The sequence below is a fragment of the Microcaecilia unicolor genome, chromosome 3, assembly GCF_901765095.1.
Source record: "Microcaecilia unicolor chromosome 3, aMicUni1.1, whole genome shotgun sequence".
Taxonomy (NCBI): domain Eukaryota; kingdom Metazoa; phylum Chordata; class Amphibia; order Gymnophiona; family Siphonopidae; genus Microcaecilia; species Microcaecilia unicolor.
Window position 1 is genome coordinate 134547588 of NC_044033.1, and position 15008 is coordinate 134562595.

General features: G+C 45.6%; 1 protein-coding gene across 1 annotated transcript in view; it reads right to left on the reverse strand.

The window, feature by feature from the left end:
• The window catches only part of PPP1CB (protein phosphatase 1 catalytic subunit beta), a 112083-nt gene that overhangs the window by 41704 nt on the left and 55371 nt on the right, over positions 1 to 15008 (reverse strand). The window lies entirely within an intron of this gene.

The window sequence follows — 15008 nt, forward strand, 5'->3', positions numbered from 1 at the left end:
AAGGCTCCAGAGGAAGTTAGAGAGTCATGGGATCGGAGGTAGTGTATTATTATGATTAAAAACTGGTTTGAAAGATAGGAAAACAGAGAGTAGGGTTAAAGGTCACTATTCACAATGGAGAAGGGTAGTTCGTGGGGTCCCTCAGGGATCTGTGCTGGGACCGTTGCTTTTTAACATTTTCATAAATGACCTGGAGGTGGGGGTAACTAGCGAAGTTATCAAATTGCTGATGTCACAAAGTTGTTTAAGGTCGTCAAATTGCGGGGAAGATTGTGAAAAGTTGCAAGAAGATATTGCGAGACTAGGAGACTGGGCGTCTAAATGGCAGATGGTGTTCAATGTGAGCAAGTGCAAAGTGATGCATGTGGGAAAGAGGAATCCAAACTATAGCTACGTCATGCAAGGTCAGCGTTAGGAGTGATGGAACGAGAAACGGACCTTGGAGTCATCATTGATGATACGTTGAAATCTTCTGCTCAGTGTGCTGCTGCGGCTAAGAAAGCAAATAGAATGTTAGGTATTATTAGGAAAGGGATGGAAAACAAAATGAGGATATTATATGCCACTGTATCGGTCCATGGTGCGGACCGCACCTAGAGTATTGTGTTCAATTCTGGTCGCCGCACCTCAAAAAAGATATAGTGGAATTGGAAAAGGTGCAGAGAACAGCGACAAAGATGATTAAGGGGATGGGAGACTTTCCTATGAGGAAGGCTAAAGCAGCTGGGGCTCTTCAGCTTGGAGAAAAGGCGGCTGAGGGTTGATATGATAAGAGATACAAAATAATGAGTGGCGTGGAAAAGATAGATATGGAGTGTCTGTTTACGCTTTTAAAAAAATACTAGGACAAGGGGGCATGCGATGAAGCTGGAGTGCAGTAAGTTTAAAACAAGTAAGAGAAAATTTTTCTTTACTCAGCGCGTAATTCGACTCTGGAATTCGTTTCCGGAGAATGTGGTTAAGGCGGTTAGCTTAGCAGAGTTTAAGAAAGGTTTGGGCGGCTTCCTGAAGGAAAAGGCCATAGAATGTTATTAAAGGAACATGGGGAAAAATCCACTATTCCTGGGACAAGCAGTACAAAATGCTTTGCTCCGTGGATCTTGTCGGGTGATTGTGACTTGGATTGGCCACTGTCAGAGACAGGGTGCTGGGCTAGATGGACCTTTGGTCTGTCCTAGTGTGGCGATGCTTATGTCTTTGTATTTTTTGAACGAGTTAAAAAAAAAAAATCGATTCAATTCCACCACCTCAGGAATTTGCAGACCTCAATCATATCCCCCTCTGCCGTCTCTTTTCCAAGCTGAAGCCTTTCCTCATATGGAAGCAGTTCCATCCTCTCTATTATTTTGGTCGCTCTTCTTTGAACCTTTTTTTAAATTCCACTATAACTATTTTGAGATACGGTGACCAGAATTGAATGCAATACTCAAGCTGAGGCTGCACCATGGAGCAACAGAGGCATTATAATATCTTTGGTCTTTTTTGCATCCCTCTCCTAATAATTCCTAGCATCCTGTTTGCTTTTTGGCCGCTGCCGCACACTGGGCAGATTTCAGCCTATTGTCTACAATGACATCTAGGTCTTTTTCTTGAGTGCCGACTCCTAAAGTGGACCTTAGTATCAGATAACTATGATTCTGATTATTCTTTCCAATGTGCATCACTTTGCATTTGTCCACAATAAAGTTCATCTGACATTTGAATGTCCCATATTCCAGTTTCCTAAGGCCTTCCTGAAATTTTTCACAATCTGCATGCATTTTGACAACTCTGAATAGTTTCGTGTCATCTGCAAATTTAATCAACTCATTTGTCGTTCCGATTTCCATATTTATAAATATGTTAAAAAGCACTGGTCCCAGTACATATCTCTGTGGAACTCCACTATTCATCCTCCTCCTCTGAGAAAAATGACCATTTAACCTTACCCTCTTTTTTCCGTCCAATAACCAATTCCTAATCCACACCAGAACCTTGCCTCCTTTCCCATGACTCCTTAATTTTCTAGGAGTTTCTCATGAGGTTCTTTGTCAAAAGCTTTCTGAAAATCTAGATATACTACATCAACCAGCTCACCTTTATCAATATATTTATTCACAACTTCAAAGAAATGAAGCAAATTGGTGAGGCAAGACCTCCCTTGGCTGAATCCATTAAACCATGTTTGTCTATGTGTTCTTTATAATTGTTTCCAATATTTTGCTCAGGCTTATCAGCGTCACATTAGCCACCCTCCAGTCGTCAGTACTATGGACAATTTTAACAGGTTAAAGATCACTAGCAGCATATCAGCAATTTCATGTTTGAGTTCTTTCACCTGGGGAATATACCATCCAGTCCAAGTGATTTGATTACTTTAACTTGTCAATTTGGCTCAATACATCCTCCAAGAAATCCTGAGATTTCTTTCAATTCCTCTGCATCGTCATCCCTGAAAACCCTTTCCAGTATAGGTAGATCTCTTACATCTTCTTCTGTAAAAATGTGGACCGGGAGAGAGCAAACGGAGCAGTGGGCTGTACAGCAGTGGAGGGTTTTTTTTTTCTTTTAAATCTTCCCTTCCCTCATGAGGTGATTGAGCAGCTGCGGCAGCAGACCATCGTGGCACTAAAGTGAGCGGCCGTGCAGGGAGTAACAGCAGAAGAGATCGGAGGTGCTGAAGAGGAGCAGTGGGACAAAAACAGCCTGCACAGGAAGTCTCCAACCTCTTGTAAGGTTGGAGGCTTTTTTTTTTTTGGGGGGGGGGGGGGGGTCACACTACTGTGTGAGATTTGATGTGATGTGGGGTGAGACAAGAGAGCCCACTGTGTGGGATTGGAGGAGTGAGGGATCAGGAAAGACTACAGTGCGGAATGTGATGTGAGGTGATGGTGGGAGGCCACGAGAAAGCCCACTGTGTGGGCTGGGAGGCTGGAGGAAAAGGAGACACATATGTAGACAGCTGTATGTTACAGATGTAGATTGCCGGACTCAGAGGTGGGTCGGGGGGGCAGCTGGAGAGAGAGATGTGCAGGACCTGCCAGGAAAGGGGACAAGAGAGAGAGAGAGAGATCAGAGTAGGGGAGGGCAGAGAGACTGAACTGGTATCTGGAACAGAGGAAGAGATGGTGGAGAGAAAGAGAGAGAGAGTGTGTTAGGCCAGACCACAAGATGGATGGCAGAGATGGAGAGAGAAAAAATGTCAAACAGACAGGAGACCCTGGAATGGCAGGAAAAACAAAGAAAAGTAGAAGACAGGCCAAACTGAATGGAAAAATAAAATGTTCAGACTACAAAGGTAGAAAAAAATATTTTATATAGCAATTGGACCATGCCAGCTTTGTGAAATGTACATCTCTGATATCTCATTTATTTCTCTAGTATTACTGGAGGGAGGAGTGAAAACTGGTGTCAGTGTGCTGGGGTGCATGAGCTGGGGAGATATGTGCAGGTGGAGATGATATAAAGATGAAGTGAAGTATCAAGAACTCAGCTGGTGGGGGGGGGGGGGGGGCAGAGATACAGCTACAGATGTGTGCTGACTCTTTACAAGTCTGACTCCTAGATTTTTGGACTGGCTCCTAGATGCTAAGAATCTTTGTCAAACCCTGCATTATGGCATACTATGCTACTTACAATATCAACACGATATACATTAAAACATCAAAATGGATAGCATAGGGTGCAAACAGAAATGGAATATACAGAAAGAAAATACAAGCGTTAAGACAGAAATAAGTGACTAACTTAAGGGAAACTTCCACGTAAATTCAGAAAAGGCTCAGGAAAATGATTTCAGCTAGAGTAAGAGTGGTTATACAAGTCCTGCTACAGTACTTGCTGCTGGTGTTAGTCCTAATTAGTTGCTTCTTCCATTGAAGGTTTAGGAGGAGAGACAAACTCACCTGCTTCCTTAAGAAGAAATAATCTTCACTAAGCAAAGCCTTCCTCAGAGAACCTTCCAGAGAGTGGGAGCTACTCCGGAGGTGGCTTGCTGCCAGTTACATCATGTGATTTCCTTTGGAGTGAGAATACATAATGATATTCCTTGGGAGGACCTTAAGTCACCTTTGAGGTATGTAGAGGAAGATCCTATTCCTTAAGTATTCTGGCCCATTTCCTTTAAGGGCCTTGAAGATCAGAGTTTTAAATGGTGTAATCTGATCATGTTGCTTATAGCCTTTTATTAGTCTCGCTTGAAGCATTGGATCTTGTGCAAACTGTTTGTAGTCACACAAATGTAAATACATTACAGTAATCCAGCCTTGATGTTATCATGAGGTGAACCACTGTGACAAGACTTGTCTTCTTAACGTATGGAGAGAGACCATGTACCTTAATGTAGATGGATAGAGACAGCTCCTGACGATTGCTTGGTGATTGCTTGGACTTGGAGGATCAGTGTTGAGTTTAGCTGTACCCAAAGGGGGAGATCGCAGTTCCCAAAAGGGATTCTGATGTCAGGTATGTAACAATGTGAAAAGTCCAGTAGAGGACCAAGGAGAAGTGGAGAGTTTGTGTCAGTCATATGAAGAACTGTTAGGTTCTTCTGATGAGAGCCGTAACCTAGGAGTGAATGACCTATGAATATCATCTGTTCTCTGTAACTTCTAAAACTTAATGTACTCTATACAGTACCTTGGCCCCAATACTCAAAACTCTGGAACTATTCCAAACAGCGTCATAAAAATACTGCCGGAACAGTGTAGATCAATGCTCAACGCTTATGAGATACAAATACAGGTGCACTCATAGCGTTCAGCACTAGGGAGTTCAGTGGGAGAATTGTGCCTGGTGCATGTGCCGAACAGTTCCGCAGTAACCTCGGCTCCTGTGCGCATGCACCTGGTAAAACTTGAACGTGAAGCACACATTATCGTCCATTTTCTGTGGCCTAAATATAAGCTTTTTTTTTTTTTTTTTAGCTTGGACGCTTATATTTAGACACAGGAAACAGAAACCAATGTGTGTTTTCACTTTGCATGTTTTATTTTTATGTTTCAACATTTTTATTGATGACAAATCCAAGCTAATACAACCAGAACTATACTTTTACAAATATTCAAGTATGAAAGTGTACTCCATAGAGTCAAGTGTACCATCTGTCATCCAATTTTTCCCAAACATATTCCCCTCCCCCACCCTCTAGTTATTTATGGTATAACATTTTATTGATGACACATTAACCCATACATATGTCAGCAAGAATTGTCTAGAGTAACCTAAAGTCCAACATGTAAACAAAATTCCAAATTTATGGAAGGAATATCTATTGTCATCAGGCTTTTAAACATAGAAACCTTCCTGCCCATTCCTCCCCTACCCCCTCCCCTCTGATAATACGTGTCAACAGTTTATTAATAAACATTCAAAATACTCTACATTCACCGAACAAGAAAAGGCAGATTTGATACCACCAGTGCTTCTTATTAAACTCCTTCCAATATCATATTAACACAATTCCCCCCATCCCTCCCACCTGCCCTCCCCCTTTCTCCTCCCCTGCCCCCACCCCCACCCTTTTATAATTACTTGAGTGAGTTAACAGTTTAAGATGTAGCTTCGCCCCTTCAAGGGAAGGGTAAACCCATAAGGGTTCCCATTTGTTCCTAAACCTGGCCCCTGGAGTGCTATCCATGTGCTTTACCTCGCATCTATCAATCTTCATTTGGCATATCATTTGCGTTCTCCACCACTGCAAGGTGGGGCCTGAAGAGGAGAGCCAAAACTTTAAAATCATCGCTATTCCAAAATATATAGCAGTCTCTATAAACCCCTTAAATCCTGCTTGGGGGGCAGTCGTATTTATAACGATTAAAAAGAAGCAATGGGTCCAGTACCAAAGAGCACCCCCACATGTCCTCCACCGACCCCAGTAGGCTCTTCCAAAAGCAACTCTTGCAGCTGAACAGCACCAGAACACGTGCCCCAAAGAGGCCCCGGCTCCCCCACATTTTGCGCAAGATCCCTCTTCCGTTATTTTCGCCCAAAAAGCCCTGTGTGGAGATATGTATAACCGAAGAAGGAAGTGGTAAAGTTTTTCCTTTTGGGGGATTGATAACCTTTGAACATATTTTCCTAATACTATCTTTATACATGTCCGCTGAAAGTTTACATCCAAGATCCCTGGACCATTTACCCACTAATCTGTCATACTCGATTTCTTCCATAGTGTCCTTCAGTTGCTGATGATGGAACTTCAGCGGTACCGACTGTTGTGAACCCAATGAAAAAGTCTCTGACAGGATATCCACAACATCTTCTGATAAATCTGTCCACGTCAGAGACGTAATGTAACGCCGTAACTGGTAGTAAGCAAAATACTGCCCCACTGGTATACCATAGAGCTGGACCAGTTCCTCGAAAGATTTAATGTGTCCTTCCTCATCTAGTACCTGTACCAAATAGACAATGCCCTTCTTAGCCCAAAAATGAAACACACTAGGTCCCTGGCCTGGAGGAAAGGCTGGATTATTACATATTGGGAGCCAGGGAGAGCAGCCCGCTGAGAGACGACGACGACACAGCCACCTCCAAGCCTCTCTCATGCTGGCCAACAACGGATGCCGTAGGGCGTGTCTAGGTAAACTAGCTCCCGAGTGGAGCAAGCAGCTAAAATGGACCCCCCGGGAACAGTGATGTTTCTATGGGCGTTAGGGAGAATTCAGAGGGAGAATTCAGATGTACCCCTAAACCAATCATTGATGTGCCTCATCATACAAGCCACAGTGAGTGCCCTTATACTCAGTAAGCCCATCCCCCCGCTTTCCCTCGGAGCCACCATCACCGTCATGGGAAGTCTAGGGCGTTTCCCGTTCCAGAAAAAGGATTGGATTGACTGATCCAGCGTCCTCTCATCTTTACGGGATAAAAATAAAGGTAATTGCTGGAACACATAGAGCCATTTAGGTACCAAAATCATATTAACTAACGCAATCCGAGCCCATACAGTTAAAGGGAGGGCCTGCCAGATTCCCAGCTTTTTCTTGGTCTTTTCCAACAACAGTTGAACGTTAACTGTGTATAGATCGTCTTGGTCTTTTGTCAAAAACACCCCAAATATTTTAAGGCTGAATCCTCCCATCGCAAAGGAAACTTCCCCCTCCACAACTTCTGTGGATCTCCCTTCATTGATATGGCGCAGGACTTCTGCAAGTTTAACGAGAAACCCGACAATCTACCAAACTGATCTATGAGATCTAAAGCCTGTGGGAGAGAATGCTCCGGATCCTCAAGAAGAAACCTTGATGTCATCCGCGTACGCCAACGCTGTCCTCGCTTCCCCACCAACTGTTATTCTCTTTATACCCGGGGATTGATTTAACAAACGGATCAGTGGCTCCAGGGAGATGTCAAAAAGGAAGGGGGACAAGGGGCATCCCTGTCTAGTCCCTCTCCCTACCTCAAACTGTTCTGACCTACCTCCATTAACCACAATCTGCACCCCCATCCCTGTGTATAATGCCCTCACAGCCCTTACAAACCCCCTCAGCAACCCAGTCCATCTGAGCACCTGAAACAGGGACCCCCAATTCACTTGGTCAAAGGCTTTTGCTGCATCGAGGCTCACCAGCATGGCAGAAGTATCACTATTCCATTGCAGTAATCTAACTGGCTTAGTACCATTGATTGTATTAGGTTGCGAAATACATCTCATGGGAAGAAATGTTTTATACGTTTACTAGTAAAAAAGGCCCGTTTCTGATTTAAAGGAAACGGGCGATAGCAAGGTTTTCCTCGGAGTGTGTATGTTTGAGATAAGAGTGTGTGTGAGAGTGACTGTGTGAGAGAGAGTGAATGTGTGAGTGTGTGTGTGTGACACAGAGAGAGAGAGACTGTGTGCGAGTGTGTGTGTGAGAATGAGAGTATGTGCCAGGTGTCCCCCCCTCCCTCCCAGTTGCAGGGTCGTCCCCTCCCCGGGTCTGTCTCGCAGTTGCAGGGGGTTCTCCCCTTCCCCCCCTCCCCAGTTGCAGGATCCCCCCTCCTTCCTTCTGAGTTGCAGGGTATGTTTGTCTCCCCCATCCTTTTGTCCTCCAAGTTTTAAGGCACTGTCTATCCAGTTGAAAGAGCTTTAGACTTGTTTCAGATGGAACATTTTAAAAACGACAATGTCAAGCAGCTGCAAGTTTTTGCTTGTTTTTCAGTGTATAGCAATGGCGGCTGCGTAGGGGAGTGGAAACAGAGATTAACCAATGGGCTTCATTGCTTACCATAGACTTGCTTTGCTGACTTCCACTCCTGTCTATTGAACTTGCTGCAGCATCTCATAGGTTTGCAACCTTTGTTTTGAGTGAACGGGGATGACGGCTGCGCTGTAGTTGGAGCCGCTCCTCTTTGCCTCCTCTGTCTTGCGAGTCGCCAGTGGACCCCGACCCCCATCCTGAGCCCTCACCCGCCTCCTGCAGATTTGACACTCGCCGCAGGCGCTCGCTCGCCATGTCATTGCCCTCCCTCTTCGTCCTCTCCGATTGAGGGCGGTTAGTGTGTGCGGGTGGTTCGGGAGGCAGTGTGCAGCGATTCCTAGGCAGGGGGACCCTGCCCGGGTCGCTGTTTGCTGCTGGCTGGGTCGCGGTTTCCCTGGGTCGCTGTTTTCTGCTGGCTGGGGTGGCGGTTTGTTGCTGGGCGTCGGGCTGGACTCGGAGGCGCAGCCAATCAGTGGCACTTCTTTCATGAACTCACTTTTATCTACTCCACTCCATTAAGTAGACCACCTCTGGCCGGATGCCACGGTTCCAGGCAGCCTCAGAATGTTGGAGGTGAGAATTATACAGGAAGTTTCCACATTGCATTGAACATTTTCTTTGTAGTTGAATTTACTCATCTTCGTCACCCTTCTCTGTATCTTTTCTAATTATGCTATACCTTGGCTTCCTTGCCTCTACTCGATGCCCGGCATCGGAATCCTTAGTGTCATTGAGGACGACGTTGAACCCTTGCATGTCTTTGGTGTTGGGTTCAAGGCTGCTCGACCTGGACATGTGCTATTCAAGCAGAGGCAGGCAGAGACCTCCTCACTGCTGGCACATCCTCAGTGTACACTGCAGCTCTGTACAGACCGATGCCTCCAATGTAGACATTGATGGACTGGACTTAGAGGTGCCAAACGTCTCTCGCACGGGGCCTCATGACTCTTTTGGGTCCTTTTTTGCATTTGAGAACGGAGTTTACAATTAGAGGCCTTATGGCTGTGTCAAGGCACAGCAAGAACCAATTATGAGGGTCAGTCATCACTGGGAGGTTTTAGTAATATCAGTGGACAAATAGCTGAAACAAAATCAGAACTGCTCAATGATTTATTTATTTTAAAAAAAGAAAAGAAAGTGAAGTCCTGACTCTGCATCACCTACTGAAAATGTTTTAATATTGTACTGGACAGTGTTGGCAGCACTGTGGAGCAAGTGGCGACATGCATTATGTCTAGTGGACCTGCCCTAAAGTACAGCCTTTTTGGGGCACCGTTCTGCAGATCCTTAGGCAAACCCTTAATATAATTTATCCTGTAAAAGCAGAGTACCGTTTACTACATTTTAAGCCTTTTGGGGCTTTTGAGAAAATTAGTCTATTTACAGCTAGCAAGATTGTTTCAGCGGTGGTGTGGAAACAGCCCTGCACGCCGACTATGGACATGGTACTTCGCAAGATGAACTACATACATCAGATGACTAAGTTGACAGCAATTCAAAATGGCCAAGTGATTGCTTTCCATAAAATCTGGGACATCTACCACAACTGGAGGACACATGCTATAGCAAAGCCCGCCCATGCAGATTAACCATATGATCTTTATTTCTTTTTGAGCATAGTGTGGCATCAATTAGGCATTGAGAATTAATGGTGGCTTTGTTGAACCTGGCTGTTCTTGGAAGGAGGGAGGGATGAGGAGGACTAATATATGTTGATACTTGGATTTCACATTTTGCTGTTTGTAATGTTCTTGTTTCAAAATAAAAGCTTTTAATTCCTCTCCCCCAAAAAAGTGAAGTCCTGGTCAGAAAGCTCAAGCCTAAGCAGGCCGTTGAGCCATGGAACAAGAAAGGAAACCTAAAAGAACTAAAGGGGCCAAAAAGAAAAAAGAAAAGGAAATGGTCCCACGCTACTCACGCAAAAAAAAGTAAAAAAGGCAGGGAAAACCACAACAGGAAAAAATAGCCATGCCGAGAGCATTGAAAACCATCCCCTAAGCTCCACGGAAAGATGACTGCTGGTCCCATGAGTCTAAGGTAGGCAGGAAGGCACGTATGCACGCGTGATCAGGGCTGCCGAAAGCTTCTAGAAGCTTTAGAAAGACGGCAGCGCCCACACCAGGGCTCCAGTTGGTGACATCACCCAATCTGTAGCAAATAATGTCTTGCTTGTCCTTGGAGAACACTGGTATTCTCTCCCTCCATCTGCTGATTGGGAGCACAACCTATTTGTCTAGACTGATCTAAGCAGGAACATGGTAAAATTATGGCTTACCTGATAATTTTCTTTCCTTTAGTCGCAGCAGATGAATCCAGGAACTCGTGGGTTGTATCCGCCTACCAGCAGGTGGAGACAGAGAACACTGAAGAGAAAGAAGTGACACTGGACGTCCAGCTCCCTCTCACTTCAGTATATGTCGCATCCCCAAGCAGAGGAGAAAAAAACATACTAACCAAAAATTCCTCCTCACAACAAAGCGGAAACAGCTGAATCCAACAACAGATAAAATAGGACTCAAAAACACTAAACAAACGAGCCCAAAGTGAACAATTAGCAAAGAGTTGTGTCTTGATTCTAGTCTTCTTATCAATATCTTCACTTCTCCTGTTCTCTTTTTTTTTTTCCTCAATTGATGCAGCACTAGCTGAAATTCAAAGAGAAAAATGCACAGAAAAACAACAGGGAAGGGGATCCTGGAGTCATTTGCTGCAACTAAAGGAAAGAAAATTACCAGGTAAGCCATAATTTTACCTTCCTTAGCCTCAGCAGCAGATGAATCCAGGAACTGGTGGGATGTAACAAAGCAATCCTCTAAACAGGGTGGGAAGCCGCTGCTCCCCGAGAGAGAACCGTCGCCCCAAAGTGAGCATTACCCCGCACTGCTACATCAAACCTGTAGTGTTTGACAAAAGAATGTCGAGAAGCCCAAGTGGCCACCCGACAGATCTACTCCAAAGAAAGGCTACTCGTTTCGGCCCAGGAAGTAGCCTGCGCTTGAGTAGAATGTGAACGCAAAGCTTCTGCAGGAAATGCACCCTTCACTAGGTAAGCTGAAGAAATGGCTTCCTTCAGCCATCAAGCGATGGTCACCTTGGACGCAGTGTAACCGTGCCTGGGACCAGACAACAGCACAAAAAGGTGGTCAGAACAACGAAATTCATTAGTGACCTGAAGGTACAGAAGAAGAGCATGATGAACATCCAAAAGGCGAAGAAATGGAAAGTTCTCTGGAAAATCCAACTTCCTAAAAGGAAGAAAAAGTGGCTGATTCAAATGAAAGGCAAACACAACCTTAGGCAAAAAAGAGGGAACCGTCCTCTCCTCAGAGTAACACCAGACTCCGAAAACTGAAGGAAGGGCTCCTGACACGACAGGGCCTGAAGTTCAGAAACTTGGCGCGCCGAGGTAATAGCCACCAAAAAGAGTCTTCAGAGTGAGATCTTTATCAGCCACTAAACGCAAGGGTTCAAAAGGTGCGCCCTGCAACGCACTAAGGACCAAATTCAGCTTCTAAGGACACGGGCGCCGCAACAGAGGTCGAAGATGAAGAGCGCCTTTTACAGACTGCACCACATCCAAATGAGCCGCCAAGGAAGAGCCAGTCACTCAACCATGGAAGCAGGCTAGAGCAGCAACCTGAACTCTGAGAGAGTTAACAGACAACCCCCCTTGTGCAGACAGTCCTGAAGAAAGGCCAAGATCTGCAACACCGAGGCTTTAAAGGGGAACCAAGCACGCTCCCCACACCACGCCTCAAAGGTGCGCCAGACTCTGGTGTAAGCTGTAGTTGCAGAACGCTTCCGCACTCGAAGCAATGTGGCAATGACCGAATCATCATAACCTTTCTTCCTCAGCTTCGCTCTTTCAAGAGCCAAGCCGTAACACCAAAGCAGGAGACTTCCTCCATGCATACAGGGCCTTGGGGCCTTGGTGAAGAAGGCCGGGAATGTCCGGGAATCGAAGAGGAGGTTCCACGAGGAGCTGAATCAAATCCACATACCACAGACGGCGTGGCCAATCCTGAGCTACTACGATCACATGACCCTGATGAAGTCTGACATGATACAGAAGACATCCGATTAAGGGCCATGGAGGAAAGACGTAGAGCAGGTCTAACTTCGGCCAAGGTTGTAACAGAGCGTCCAGTCCTGCAGTCATGCTCTTTTCTTCTGCTGAAGAACTTGCTGACCTTGGTGTTTAGACTGGTGGCCATCAGATCCATTGTTGGAGTGCCCCAATGTCGACAGATCAGCTGGAACGCCTCCGTCGCCAATTCCCATTCCGCCGAGTCAAGGAGATGACTGAGAAAACCAGCTCAGACACTGAACTGGACTGCAATGTGAGCTGCTGAGAGACAGATGCAGAGAAAATGAGTTTCTGCCCAATGTAGCAGGAAGGACGCCTCTGAGGCCAACCCTACAATATGAGTGTCACCCTGGCGGTTGATATAAGCCACCACTGATGTGTCTTTCGAAAGAACACGAACCGCCTGACCTGCCAGATCTTGAAAGCTCTTGAGGGCCAGCATCACCGCTCTCAGCTCCAAGCGGTTGATGGGCCACTTCAACTCCGTCTCCGACCAACGACCCTGCGCCACTCGGTGGAGACAATGTGCACCCCACCCCGAGAGGCTGGCATCCGAGACAAGCATCACCCACTGTGCGGACTCCAATGGCATTCCCTTTTGGAGATTGTTGGGACAAAGCCACCAGGACATGCTCTCCCTCGTGACAGGAAGCCACGAGGTGATGGAGGTAATCCTGGGACACCAGAGACCAATGACGCAAGAGGGCACGCTGGAGGGGACGCATATGAGCTCTCGCCCACAGAACCACTTTCAGAGATGCAATCATTGACCCAAGCACCTGCACATAATCCCAGACGCAATGGTGGGGAGACTGCAACAGACCGTGAATCTGAATGCTTTCTGGCAAGAAGACGCGTCCCTGAGCCTATCGAAAATAACCCCTAGAAACTCCAAAGTCTGAGAGGGCACTAGCCGGCTTTCGGGAAGAGTGACAACCCAACTGAGGGAGTGCAGGAACTCCAAAACTAACGAGCTGGACGCCCGACTCTCGGGTTCCAAATCTGCTCGAATTAACCAATCATCGAGATATGGTCCATGTGGAAATGACATACCTGGAAGCAGTCGTTCACCTTGCGCACGTCTTCAGTGCTCTCTATCTCCACCTGCTGGTAGGCGGATACAACCCAACAGATCCTGGATTCATCTGCTGCTGAGGCTAAGGAATTTATGAACTTCTCCACCAAGAATTTGTGTGAGCCCTTTCTCAGCCCAGCTGTGCTAACTGCCTCAACTACGTTCTCTCAGGCTTCCTACTACTACTTATTTCTATAGCGCTACTAGATGTACGCAGGACTGTACACTGAACATGTAAGAGATAATCCCTGCTCAACAGAGCTTACAATCTAATCAAGACAGACAAACAGGACAAATAAGGGAATTACTTAAGGTGGGAATGATAAAACAGACATGGGTACTGAACAAGCGAATAGGAGTTAGAAGTTAAAAGTACCGTCAAAAAAGTGGGCTTTTAGCTTAGATTTGAAGATGGCCAGAGCTAAAGTTTGATGTACTGGTTCAGAAAGTATATTCCAGGTGAAGCAAAGTAAAAGGAACAGAGTCTGGAATTCGCAGTGGAGGAGAAGGGTACAGATTTATTTGATGAACTGAGTTCCCGGGGAGGAGTGTAGGGAGAGATAAGTGGAGAGGTATTGAAAAGCTGCAGAAACGTATAGCGAGCCAATGAAGTGACCTGAGGAGAGGGCTAATATGAGCATAGCAACACTGGAGTAATACAGTCGTGTAGCAGAGTTTTGAACAGATTGAAGGGGCAAGAGATGGCTTAGTGGGAGACCTGTGAGAAGCAAGAGGTGATCAGAGTGTAGATAAGGGTTTTGGTAGTGTGCTCATAAAGGAAGGGACGAATTCTGGTGATGTTATAGAGCAAGAAATGACAGGTTTTAGCAGTTTGTTGGATATGTGCAGAGAGGGAGAGGGAGAGAGAGAGAGAGAGGAGTAAAAGATGACTCCAAGGTTATGAGCTGAAGAGACAGGGAGGATGAGAGTGTTATCCACAGAGACAGAGAATGGAAGAAGGGAGAGATGGGTTTAGGGGGAAGGACAGGAAGCTCAGTCTTGGCCATGTTTAGTTTCAGATACCAGTGAGACATCCAGGCCGCAATGTCAGATAGGCAGGCTGAGACTTTGGCCTGGATTCCTGCTGAAATTCCTGGTGTAGCGAGGTAGAGTCGTCAGCATAAAGGTGATACTGAAAACCACGGGAGGAGATCAGAGCACCAAGTGAAAAAGTATAGATGGAGAAAAGAAGAGGTCCCATGACAGATCCCCTGAGGTACACCAACTGATAGTGGGACATGATTGTTGCAGTTGTCCGGGTCTTGCCCTGTCTCAACTGGCTAAGACCCAGACAACTGCCTCAAATAAATCCTCCAGCAACAAATTCCACAGTTTGTGTGTGGACTAAAAAAAAACCACACTAAATTTCTCCCATTTTTATTGTTACCTATCGCTGTCATACAATGGCCCCCTAGTCTTAGTATTATCTAAAAGAGTAAACAACCATTCGCTATTTTCCTGTATTATAAACTCATGAGTTTATAGACTTCTGCATTACCCTATCAGCTATCCCTTTTTTTTAAAGCAAAATAAAAACAGTTTAGAGCTCTTCCTTTCTAGTGTCATTCCATCTTCTTAACATGCAACTACCAAACTTACGATACTAAAGGTGCAGTTACATCATGAATCCAATTTGTAATGTTAATATAACATTCTCGGTACGCATATTTAGCCTTGAACCAAA